Source organism: Anneissia japonica, unplaced genomic scaffold (assembly GCF_011630105.1).
Source record: "Anneissia japonica isolate Jap-2015-1 unplaced genomic scaffold, ASM1163010v1 scaffold287960_len3192837_cov198, whole genome shotgun sequence".
Lineage (NCBI taxonomy): Eukaryota > Metazoa > Echinodermata > Crinoidea > Comatulida > Comatulidae > Anneissia > Anneissia japonica.
Genome location: NW_022712725.1, coordinates 2,023,972 through 2,035,644, shown reverse-complemented (window position 1 = coordinate 2,035,644; position 11,673 = coordinate 2,023,972). Strand labels below are relative to the sequence as shown.

Genomic DNA, 11,673 nt, shown 5'->3' with positions numbered 1-11,673 from the left:
CTCTTATACACATCTACCAAAGAGTGTTGCCAAAGTGCGAGCCAGCGTGTTATTTGATCACAAGTGCGAGACATATCACAAGTGTGAGCCAGCGAGCCATGACGTCACGACAATAATAGATATGCGACGTTAACGAGTTGTGTGAGGTATCGGCTGAGATTTGTGGAGCACAATTCAAAAAACAACTATAGGTCTAATAATGAATTATTGTGATGTTTAATAGACAATGTTAGCTATCAAAGAGCGACGTTGCTTTTCATTAGGACCTTCGTCCCTTCAAGGCTACAGTAGGCCTTTACCATCCTAGCTAGTCTAGGCCTAGAGTAGGATAAGGCTAGCGCGACATGCGGACATTGGTACGAGTAGGTTAGTCTACAAACGTCGCCTAAAGTAATTGATTTTACCCGGCAGAACAAAAGAAGGAAACTCCGCTTTTCAGTCGTCTTAGGCCCTTGTTTTTTGACAAACAATGACCTTTCAGAGGTCAAATTGCTGTCAAGAATATGAATTGGCTGCTTCGCAGCAAAAAAAAATAAAATAGTCAGAATAGTAAGGTAATACAGTAATAATAGTTCTAAATAATTACAGTACAACAAAATAATAATATTGGCCAGTGATCCCATGAACATCTTCTTGATCTGGATCAGAGATTTCATTCATGAGTGCATGTTATTTATCTGGATCCTGCAACTGCTAGCTGCCGTGTGTAAGTATAGCTACAAACAATACTGAGTGACAATGCTGGCCAATCAGAGTGACTCCAGTATGCTAAAATATTGATACAAACATGGCTGAGAGAAGCTGTTTTATTCAGTACAGGTATAACCCCTTGAAAACTACAGGTACAGTAGTGCATAAAACATGAGTGAGTGATGGTGCCTGGTCAATGCGACTCCCTGTATTCTAGCCCATACTGTACGACTAAGGCTGTGTTTCTGCACTATTTCTCCGATAATTTCTCTGATAATTTCCCTGATAAATTATCTTAAAATCCCCTCAAAATATTTTATCCCTTCATGCAAAATTATGCACCAAACTGCAATGTGTTGTGTTGCAATGTGGCACCATAATAAATGGAACGATTGATTGATTGATTGATTGTTCAACATCCAAACATCCATTTTGTTGACCTAGCAGGTGACCCTGGTTAGACCCATTATTTGCACGAGATGGATAGGCCAAGAAATCGTTTGGTATTAAGAGTCTTATACTCTGCAAATGTACTGTTAAAATGGTACTTCATTTGACTAATTTGTAAAGAGGAGAGTTCTGCCTGTGATCGCTACTCTTTCTGTTGGTGTCTTTTGCTGGTATATATAACATTGAAGGTATTTCAGTTGTCCTGTTACTTATTCTCATCCAATAATTTATCGGAAACTTTGGGCCCTGTTTCCATAGCAAAAAGTAACAAAATGGCTGCTTTCCGATAATTTATCGGGTAATAAGTACTGCAGAAACACAGCCGAAGTAAAGGTACCCAGAGGTCAAAGGAGTGACCACCTCGATATTACAATTCATGCAAACCTGAGTGAAGGTGCCTTAAGTTCATTAACAATTACCCAATAGAAAAAATCAGTTTTCATCCCAAAATTCAAGATTATTCTTGATTCAAATTCCACTTATCCCCGATTTTTTCAATGTTCTAAAACGGTACAAGAGCAAAGATTTGAATGTCTTGATACTACTGTAATTCACAAATTACTTAATACAGAATGACATTTTGACTTGATGCTTGTAAACAAGACAGATATTTCTTATGCAGGTAGATCAATTTTACGACAATGAAGGTCGTTTTTGCATACATAATAGCATTTTTGTGAGTTGTGTTATGTGTTGCCAATAATAACCATGAAAAGAGAAAAATATGGATTTTCCCTAATAATATGTACCATTTGCAGAAACATCAATCTTGGCTTCGTAAGTAAATGAGTAGTTTACAGGGGCAGTGCTTTCTTGTTACTATTGTTTACCCTACAGTAGCCTCATCTACAGTACTTTCTGATTCATTCTAATTAATTTAAAGCGGCTGTAAACCGCAGCACTATTGCACTATAAAAAATGTTATATAATTGAAATATAAAAATATATACTTTAATTTTGATTATGGTCTACCCAACACTCTCTCTTTGCCTGTCAAATATCATAACTATAAAATAATAACATAAGTAATAAAAACAATAATTAAAAACAATTATAATACTGTAAGTACAACAATAACAAAGCATAGCATAATATCAACAGCAATATATTAGCAAAAACAAGTAAAACAACAGCAATTTAGCTACAGTATAGCAAAAACCTTTTTACTCTTTAAGAATTGATTTTGAAAAGTGATTGTAAATGTTGTCGTTTGCTCCTAAGCGAAGTTAATAAATTATGAATAATGAATGATTTATGGCTGGCCCAATACTGATGTAGTAATAATTAAAAAAAAAAAAAAAAGTAACAATAATAAAAAAGTAATAATACTAATTAAAAAAAACAACAATAGCAAAAACATTGATGTTTGTCAGACAAATCAGGAATAACATGGTTGACATTGATACAGCATTAACATTGAATAATAGAATACTTGTATTATGCTGGAAGCATGTTACAATGGTAATTTGGAGTTAAATATAGGACTAATTTTAATACTAATATCTCAAATTTATTGCACCTATTCCAAACGAATAGTGGACAAATATATGAGAGAGTTATTACGTCATCTCACTGGATGACAAACAAGGGACCTTTCCGCTACTATAAGCCCCGCCCCTTGTACATTATTCCTAAGGTCCCACAAAAAGATAGTGTACTGCAAATTTATGTTTGTGGGACATGTGTATATTGTGGGGAAAAGCGTATATTCTTTGCAATGTTGTGATTGGTCAGTTAAGCCCGATTAACACTCAGGACACCACTGGCAAACTGGCACACAGTGCACCCTTTTTCTACTACCCGGGAAGTACAGCTATAGTTGTTCTGCTCTACTCAATGCACAATATTAATATACTCAATACCACAAGATCCTACAAGGTACAAATTTATACTCTCGGGTTAACAGAGGCAAACAGTGCCTTGGTCAAGAACAAAAGCGAAATTCACAGCAAAGTATTCAAAAAACCTAGCCTCAAGTTCCAGAGCCTGAGCCTCAAGACTGTGCCAACTAGCTGTACGTCTATGGAATACCATATTCCTCCAGGATGCCAAGCACTGTAAATTGATTCAATCTCCAATGATCCAATGACTCGGGGGAGAAGGGGGTCCCAAGTCTCCAAGGAATTTGTGGGAGTCTCCCACACGTTTTTACTACTTTATTATCACTTGTCTCATGGAAGTCAGTGCTAGATGGATATCACTGTGTGTATCAAAATAAATTCATGTGTTAAAAAAGCTTTAACCAGATTTTTTGAACTTGGAACCCCTGCATGACTGAGAATAAAATGCATTACCATTACTCTACTACTAAGACAGACATTTATTACTGTGTTTTAATGAACAAATCTCAAATATTTTTAATAATTAATTAAACTTATTTAAACAAAATATTAAATTTTATTAATAAAGTTTGTAAAGCTTAACACAGTTTAATTATCATTATTGACAGGTGTTTCCAACAAGGTCATTAAAGGTCAAAATACAATAAATCATCAGCAATGACATTATTAATAATTAATAACCTCAATTAATGCAGAACTCACTATAATAAAAGAAAGCAAACAACTAAGGGCAGACTGTAGCAAGTAGGCCTAAATCATGGAATCAGTAAGAATTTCTATTTTTACAGAATTCATAGGCACACCCCTCCCCTCCCCCACTGAAAAAGTGTGGAGGAAAGAGTGGGAAAGGGAAGAGTTGGGGCGGGAAGAGTGAGGGGAGGTCATACAGACAGTATGGGGACATTTGGTCTGAGCAGTGAGGGGAAATGTTTGGAGTATTTTTACCTACTTTACAATATTGTGGGAGTCCATGTAGAATTTTAATATTGCTATAATTTCCTTACCTAAGGTATAGTACTACAGTAAACTGTATACTGTAACTTAGTTACAAACTTTTTAGCAAACTGCTGAGTGAAGCCTTTTTTACTCTGCCAATTTTGCAATTTTTATGCATAAAATGGGATCTTCCTACCTATTATTGTTGAGTTTATTTCACTTCTGAAAGTTGCATCCATCAATACCTACCTACAACAGTGACATCAGAGGTCGTAAGCCTCAATAAAAAGTTCACAAAAAATTAATCTTTAAGAAAATATTTGTTTTTTTAAGTATACAGTACAGTGACATACTGTATAGTAACCTTGGTTTGACGTCCTTTTACTTACACATCTCTTTTATATTGTTGTATTTAAATGCATTGTGGACAATAGTTGTTATCTACATGCACAGCAGCATTGTAATAATGCATTCCCCTGAAAACATGGCCTACTATTACTGTAAACCTACAGTAGGATTCAAAAGGTAGATCAAGTGTGCGCATATAGATGGCTTCTAGGCCTACAGTGGAAAATAATCATAGAATCAATTAAGAATAGAAATAAACTGCCTATGTAAATAAAGGTATGAAGTGGAGTACTGTGCACTATGATTCAAAACAGTGACCATCGGAATTGCTAACATTCTACAGAGCTACAGGGTATAGTAATATTACAAAAAAAGCATGGAAAAATATGAAAAATGTCATGGTACTACAGTATAAACCAATATTTTAGTAAAGGCAATTACAGTTAAAAAAAACAAAAAAAAACAAAAACTACTGTCAACTGTTTATAGGCTACAATGTTTTATAAATTTATTCTACAGTAATTTTGATTTACTTTAAAGTAACAATCTTCTATTTTTTTAGATTCTACACACCACTGAACTAATTACTATGCCATCCCCACTATTAAATTACACAATCAATTACATATACTGCAATCAAGTTTACTTCTGTTCCTATTTACTTACTTTTTAGAAGCTAAAATCTCCTCAGAAATGGCTTGGAAAGCAGTCCTATCAGCTCAGGAAATTACCTTGACTTTAGCAAGTAAACAGACTTTCAAGGAGTGGCATGCTGAAGATAAACCATAAAACCCAATCTACTGTAAGCATTAACTTTTACTGGGTCAGTTTTATGAATGAGACTAGCAAATTGCATGGAAAAATCCTACCACCATCACATTTATCAGCAACTAAAAAATAGCATTGTTCTATTTTGTAAATCAGTTTAGAAACAAGTAAATATACTTTTTTAATGAAATAATGGTGATACAATAGGAAATACAATCAATTTTAAAGCTGTGTCATTCATGCTAAGGCCCAATAAAAAAAATTATTAATTTATCACCCTCGCGCACATGCCTTCTATGGTACTAGAAAAAAATATATATTTTTGAAAAAAAAAAATTTTGAAAAAAAAAATTTTTTTTTTTAAATTTATTTTTTTAATTTTATTTCTTTATTTTTTTCATTTATTTTATAAAATAGTTAGTAGATATTGTTTGCATTATCTAAATCATGTTTTACTTTGAATATCAATGCACCAGCAAACAAACCAAGGGTTATATTTGGCTTTAGCAAAATAAAAAATATTAAAAAAGCCTCCCTCCCTCATCACTTTTCCTGCCCAGGTAGGGTGATAAACTAATAATATTTTGATAGGGCCTAAAACAAAAATTGCAAGTTTATAATTTCAATTCCCTATTTAAATTGCTTAATTTGTATTTAAATTTAAAGTAAATTATAACCTTACAATTAAACTTTGAGTGTAAAAAAAAATCCATTTAATTGTAATTTGTTATTCTTTTGAATACAGTAGACCCTTAAACTGGACCCTCAAGTACAATACATGACCATCCCACTCAAGTAAAACAGTACAGTAAAAGTGGTACTAAAATAACCATCCTACATTAGTCAAGTACACTGTAAAAGTGGTAGGCTACTCATGTGATCATCCCACTTTTAAACAGTAGAAACAGTAACTCATGACCATCTTCTTCACTCTAAAATTATTGACTCAAAGATTGTTCGGAGTGATAGACCGAGGCCGCCAGCAGCCCACATATGCCGCAATGATGTTTTGGAGATTTTAATGTTTTAATGGTTGCTGTTTGATATCTCTTTTACATTGTAATTATTATATTTTATTATATTTGATCATTGTTTTAATTTGTTACTGTCAATTGTATTTTAATGCGAGAACTGAATTTCCTACTTGGATGTGTATCTTATTGCTTCGAAGCAGCCAATTCATATTCTTGACAGCAATTTGACCTCTGAAAGGTCATTGTTTGTCAAAAAACGAGCGCCTAAGACAACTGAAAAGCTGAGTTTCCTTCTTTCGTTCTGCCGGGTAAAATCAATTTAGGCGACGTTTGAAGACTACCCTACCCGTACCAACGTCCGCATGTCGCGACGCTGGAGTATTACTATTCAGCGTTTTTACTATATTTCTAGGTTTCCTATTTCTACATTCAATCGGCCCATGTCTCAGCCACAATATTTTGAGGCCAATATTATTTACGAACCCAGTTAAACTTATTTGCTAGCCTATTTCAACGTGCTAATTATTACATTTAGGCGACGCTTGTTGTAGACTGGCATACACAGTGTTTTCGGTAATAAATAACATTTTATACATATGCGCAGATCGATTCGCCAGCAGCGAGTCATCGCCAGCAGCAGCGAGATGTCGCTGCAGCAAAACACTATTGTACACGGTACCAATGCTGTTCTAATATAGACAATGGGTCGTGTCTCATATTATTTGTTATATTTTTATTATTCGTTATTTTCACTTGACTCGCATAAATAATTTTGTTCGAAGAACATATATATGCAGTTGTACTTCGCAGCACTTCACTTGCAATTTGCAATTTCTAGTCTTATCTTATCCTTTTTTCACTTGCTTTGCATGAGCCAACTCAATTTCACTGTATTCATTTTGTTGTACAATTACAATAAATAAAATATATGAATGAAAACAGTAAGAGAGTACTCACATGACCATCTTTAAAACATAAAAAGTGGTACTCACATGATTCTACTTTAAAACAGTAAAAGTGTACTCACATGACCATTCCACTAGTGGTATTCATATGATATCCCACTTCTAAAAAAAATGATATGCACAATACCATCTACCTATATTGTCCATACACGTAGTAGTACAATACAAATGGTACTCGCATGACCATCCTAATTGGAGTACAGTACAATAAAAGTGGTACAGTACTCACATGAATATCCACTTGGAGTACAGTACAGTAAAAGTGGTACTCACATTACCATCCCACTTGGAGTACAGTACAGTGAAGGTGGTACTCACATTACCATCCCACTATAAAGTACAGTAAAATTGGTACTCACATGACCATCCACTTGAGTACAGTACAGTAAAAGTGGTACTCGCATTACCATCCCAATTTGAGTACAGTACAGTAAAAGTGGTACTCACATGACCATCCCAATTTGAGTACAGTACAGTAAAAGTGGTACTCGCATTACCATCCCAATTTGAGTACAGTACAGTAAAAGTGGTACTCGCATTACCATCCCAATTTGAGTACAGTACAGTAAAAGTGGTACTGTATATGTAGAAGTAAGGAAACTACAGTATTAAATGGAGCTCATACTGTACAGTAGGCCCTCATTTCAGGTCCTATGGTGTGGTCCTATGTAGCGATGTAAAAAGTTCAGTAATAAGATTGATGCTTTTACTCAATGCATTTTAATTACCATCAACATTATCTGTGGGGGACAGGCTGCAAAGCCAAGTATATACCGCACAGTAATGAATGTCTCGCCTAAAGGGCTAGCTTATTCACTCACTGTAATACTGTAACGCACTCATTAGTTAAACATCACTGATTATTGCAACAAAGAATATCTCTCCCTAGAATCAAAACAAAGTGTATTTCACAGTTACTGCACTGGATTGAACAGCATGCACTGTGGATTGATTGCTGCACGACAACGTGAATCACCAGACTGATGGAAACCAAAAATTTGTTAGGCTAACTTATTCTGTTTTGCTGAACAACCAATTCAATCAACACATTGTGGTTATCAAATAAATGAATACATTTAATCATAACATTGCTTGTCTTACAGTACACTTAATTCCAAGCAATATTTAAATTCAGAAACTTCTAATATTAGTACAGTATATTAAATAGTTGTTTTTATATTTATTTTATAACAAAATTTAAAAAAAAAACATCTTAAATATCTTGTGTTGTGATGGTAAATGATACAATAACAATAATAACAATCAGCATTTTGTGCAATTCCGCAAGCAAAAAAAAAATTTCCCCAAAAACTAATATTATTTCCCAGCTCATCAGGTCAAGCACCAGAGCACTAACTCAGCTCCCTGGAAAGAATTTGATAATAATTTTGCAGCTAGTTAGTAATCAGTGACTTTCTTTCCGAAACCAATACTGTCGGTACCCACTCATTATCCTGGGTGAAGAGAGACAACAGTAGGCCTACATAAAGGGCTTTTCCCAAGGACACAAGCGAAAAACACAGCGAGAGATTGAACCTCCAGCCTCAAAGCTGAAAAGCTCTTTGTTGTTTTTTTTATATTCTTCATATTGTTTGTTATTGTATATCATTGATTATTACCAGTATTTTTGTTAAGATTATCAATATCATATCATCACCATTATTGTTAAATAAATTATTGTCATGATGTCAAATGTTCTATTTACTATGTATTATGATCACTATAGTCAGGGAATGGTGACTAATCTACCTGGTACTAATAATAATAATAATAATAACAATAATAATGATAATAATAATAAGATTTATAAACCGCACAAATCCACTGCAGTAGTGCTCAAGGCACTATTACTAATTACCTTTACCATTACAATTAACATTATTATTATTATATTACTGATGCGGTGCCAATTAAAAAAAGAAGAGCCTAGAGCACATACAGTAACACAAAAGTAAACCATGCATTTACAGTACTGCAGGCCTACTGTACACTATAATTATAGCCAACAAATCAAATGATTTATACCTAATTGTAATAATTTCAATATTTGTGGAAATATTTTTTAATTAAACAGGATGGATTAACAAATGTACCTTATCCTTTGTGCACGTGTACTTAAAACATTAATATGTTAAAACTCAAATTAATAGCACTTCAAGGAAAATTAATCACACCATAATGTACGTCTGATCTTTTTCAATTGAATGCCCAACGGCAAAATATTTCATATTCATTGCCGATAGGCTCCAAAGCCAAAGTTTTTCTTTCTATTAATATATTCCTGGTAGAATAATTAAAGAACACCCACAAGCAAATTTCGCACATTATTTTATAAATTATCTACTGCCATGTTCAAGTTAAAAATTATTTGTTAAAAAAATATATTATCTCCAACATAAGAGGCAGTTGGAAAGTTATTAAACTTAATCTTTTTCTCTATCATATGTTTTCAAACATCACAAGTTTTGCGCCTGGATAATAATAGTTGATGTTAACAGCTTTATATGGGGGGATGGGGAGGGGGATGGGCTTATAGTGTGCAGGAGTTGGGTATGCCTGAGGAACTCACGTCGAATGGTCGAGCGGTTAAGGCAGGGGCTCCTAACCTACAGCCATAATATCGGCGCTGGTTCGAACGACACGCTCACCTACAGTATGGCTCTGGAGGTGGAGCAAGTCTTCTTAGGCCCAGTGTACATAATTGGCTCAAGTGCATTTTAAAGAACCCAGTGCATCGTATGAGATGAGTAGGGGTTACCCTGGTGTACTGTCCCATCTTACAGCCCCTGTTCTCATCCATTATAGTAAGAAAATACACCGACAGGTGGTCTGCAATAGAATGGAAGAAGCAGAACTATACAAGACAAGTAGTGTTCTAATGATGCACCCCAGTAAAAAACTGTAGTGAACTGCAATAAAAAAATAATTTTTAAATAGTTGTAATATGTTGGCAACTCTTGTTCTAAGGCTCTAATCTATTATTCTGTCAAAAATAAATCTATAAGAAGGCCAACTAATGCCATAACAGTACTTCAAAACTGGGTTACATAATCTTCAAGGGATTGTGTATCTGACTAGGGATGTGAGTGTTCTTACTGACTTCTGAAATCCCTCTGACAAGGATGGACGGTGCTTGAAGTGTTTCAACCTCTTCTGAGCTTTGGTGGGGAAGCAGTGATGGATCCATAAATCTGGCGAAAGGGGATCTGACAGTGGTGTCCGAACCAAGGGGCCAACTAAGCCTCAGTCAGGGTCCCAGAATGAAAATTTTTGGGATAATAGGGAAAGTTTTTTTATGGATTAGTATGAGCTTTTAGACCACAATATTAGGGACTATCAATTAAAATAATGTTAATATTTGGATAGGCAAATTAATATTTTGGTCCAATGACTTTGTCATGGCCTTGGATGATTGGGGTCCAGGCCTGTTTGATGAAGGAGCCTTACCTGGCTGCCACCAAGGGGGGAGGAGGTGGGGAAAGAGTGTTGACACAAATATCTGTGCATCAAAGTGTTTTTCTGACACAGGCACTTGAAAACTAACTGGTATTATGTAGACCTGTTAGTCATGTCCCGTCGGTGACCCAAATTCACCTCTTCATTGGTTTGATCCCTCGTCCGCAGGAAATTCGGCGCAAAGAAAAAAATTAAACCAATAGGATGACATGCTTGAAGATCATACCATACTTTTTTCATACTTTCATGGTGTATTGTTTACTTCTTTCGCAGCATGTGCTGTGGCTCGCAAGAAGTAAGGTCAGCTTCAACTTCCGTTGGCGACCGTCATTTAAGCTCCGCCCACCTGCTAATGCTTGCATTACTGTATTTTTATTAGTTGCACTTTTCACTAGAAACGCGTTCAGAAGGCCGTTTATAAAAAACATGTGTTTTTGCCGTTATTCATTCAGCAGAAACACGCCCATAGTTAAATCAACTAATCGTCAAGCCAGGGAGATGTAAAATTACATCTCACTGGTCGAGCCCTCCCACCTAAACATTATGCCCCAATAGAACCCCTTTCCCCACCCCTCCCTTCCCTCCATTTCTATACTGTAAACCGCTGTATCTGAGGAAAAAAATATTCCTTCTTTACTTTTTTTGAGTAATTTATAGTAGTTTTGGAATTAACTTAGATCAAACTGCATCACTATTTATTTATCAAAAATCAAAGTAAGCATTGGCCCATGGTAGGTTAAATTCAATAGTTTTCGGGATAATCGGCGACTATCAACAACTCAAGAATGATGATTGATAGTAATTTGATTAAGAGGTGCAAAAAAATCACAGTGCAGCCTATGCTTTTATGCAAGGTAAATACCGTGTGTCAATGCTTATGCAGCCTGCAGAATCCTTTAAAACTTACTGTAAAATCACACGCAGTAGAGTATTTCCATAGATGAAAGAAAGCTGTTAATGTGAACGTTGTTTACTACGACAAAATTGCAAGTGCCAGTACAAAGTTTAATCGATTGTCCAGACCTTGCAACTTGTAAAATTACTGTTGATTTCGGGAAGCAGCTTAAAAAACCAGCCCCCTTTCTCTTTGAAGTCAGTTAGCAGTTTGTGATTTTGATGGATGTAGAGAGCTAGAACGAATTAGCGCCCCCAATATTTTTTGTAACAAGAAAATAGTGCATGCTGTAAAATACGAAAGTAATTTCATGACAGAAAAATTGATAGAACTATATTAATAAATATTCG

General features: G+C 35.0%; 1 protein-coding gene across 2 annotated transcripts in view; it reads right to left on the bottom strand.

Annotated features, from left to right (window-relative positions):
* The window catches only part of LOC117108062 (ras-related protein Rab-27A-like), a 41,914-nt gene extending 30,369 nt beyond the window's left edge, over positions 1–11,545 (bottom strand). Inside the window, exon 1 of one of the 2 annotated variants that reach the window (XM_033249920.1) lies at positions 11,336–11,545. The gene's annotated coding sequence lies outside the window, so the exon portion shown is untranslated. Of the gene's footprint in view, positions 1–4,931; positions 5,038–11,335 lie in introns of those variants that run through there. The other variant, XM_033249921.1, reaches the window with a different exon arrangement.
* Positions 11,546–11,673: the final 128 nt, after the last annotated feature.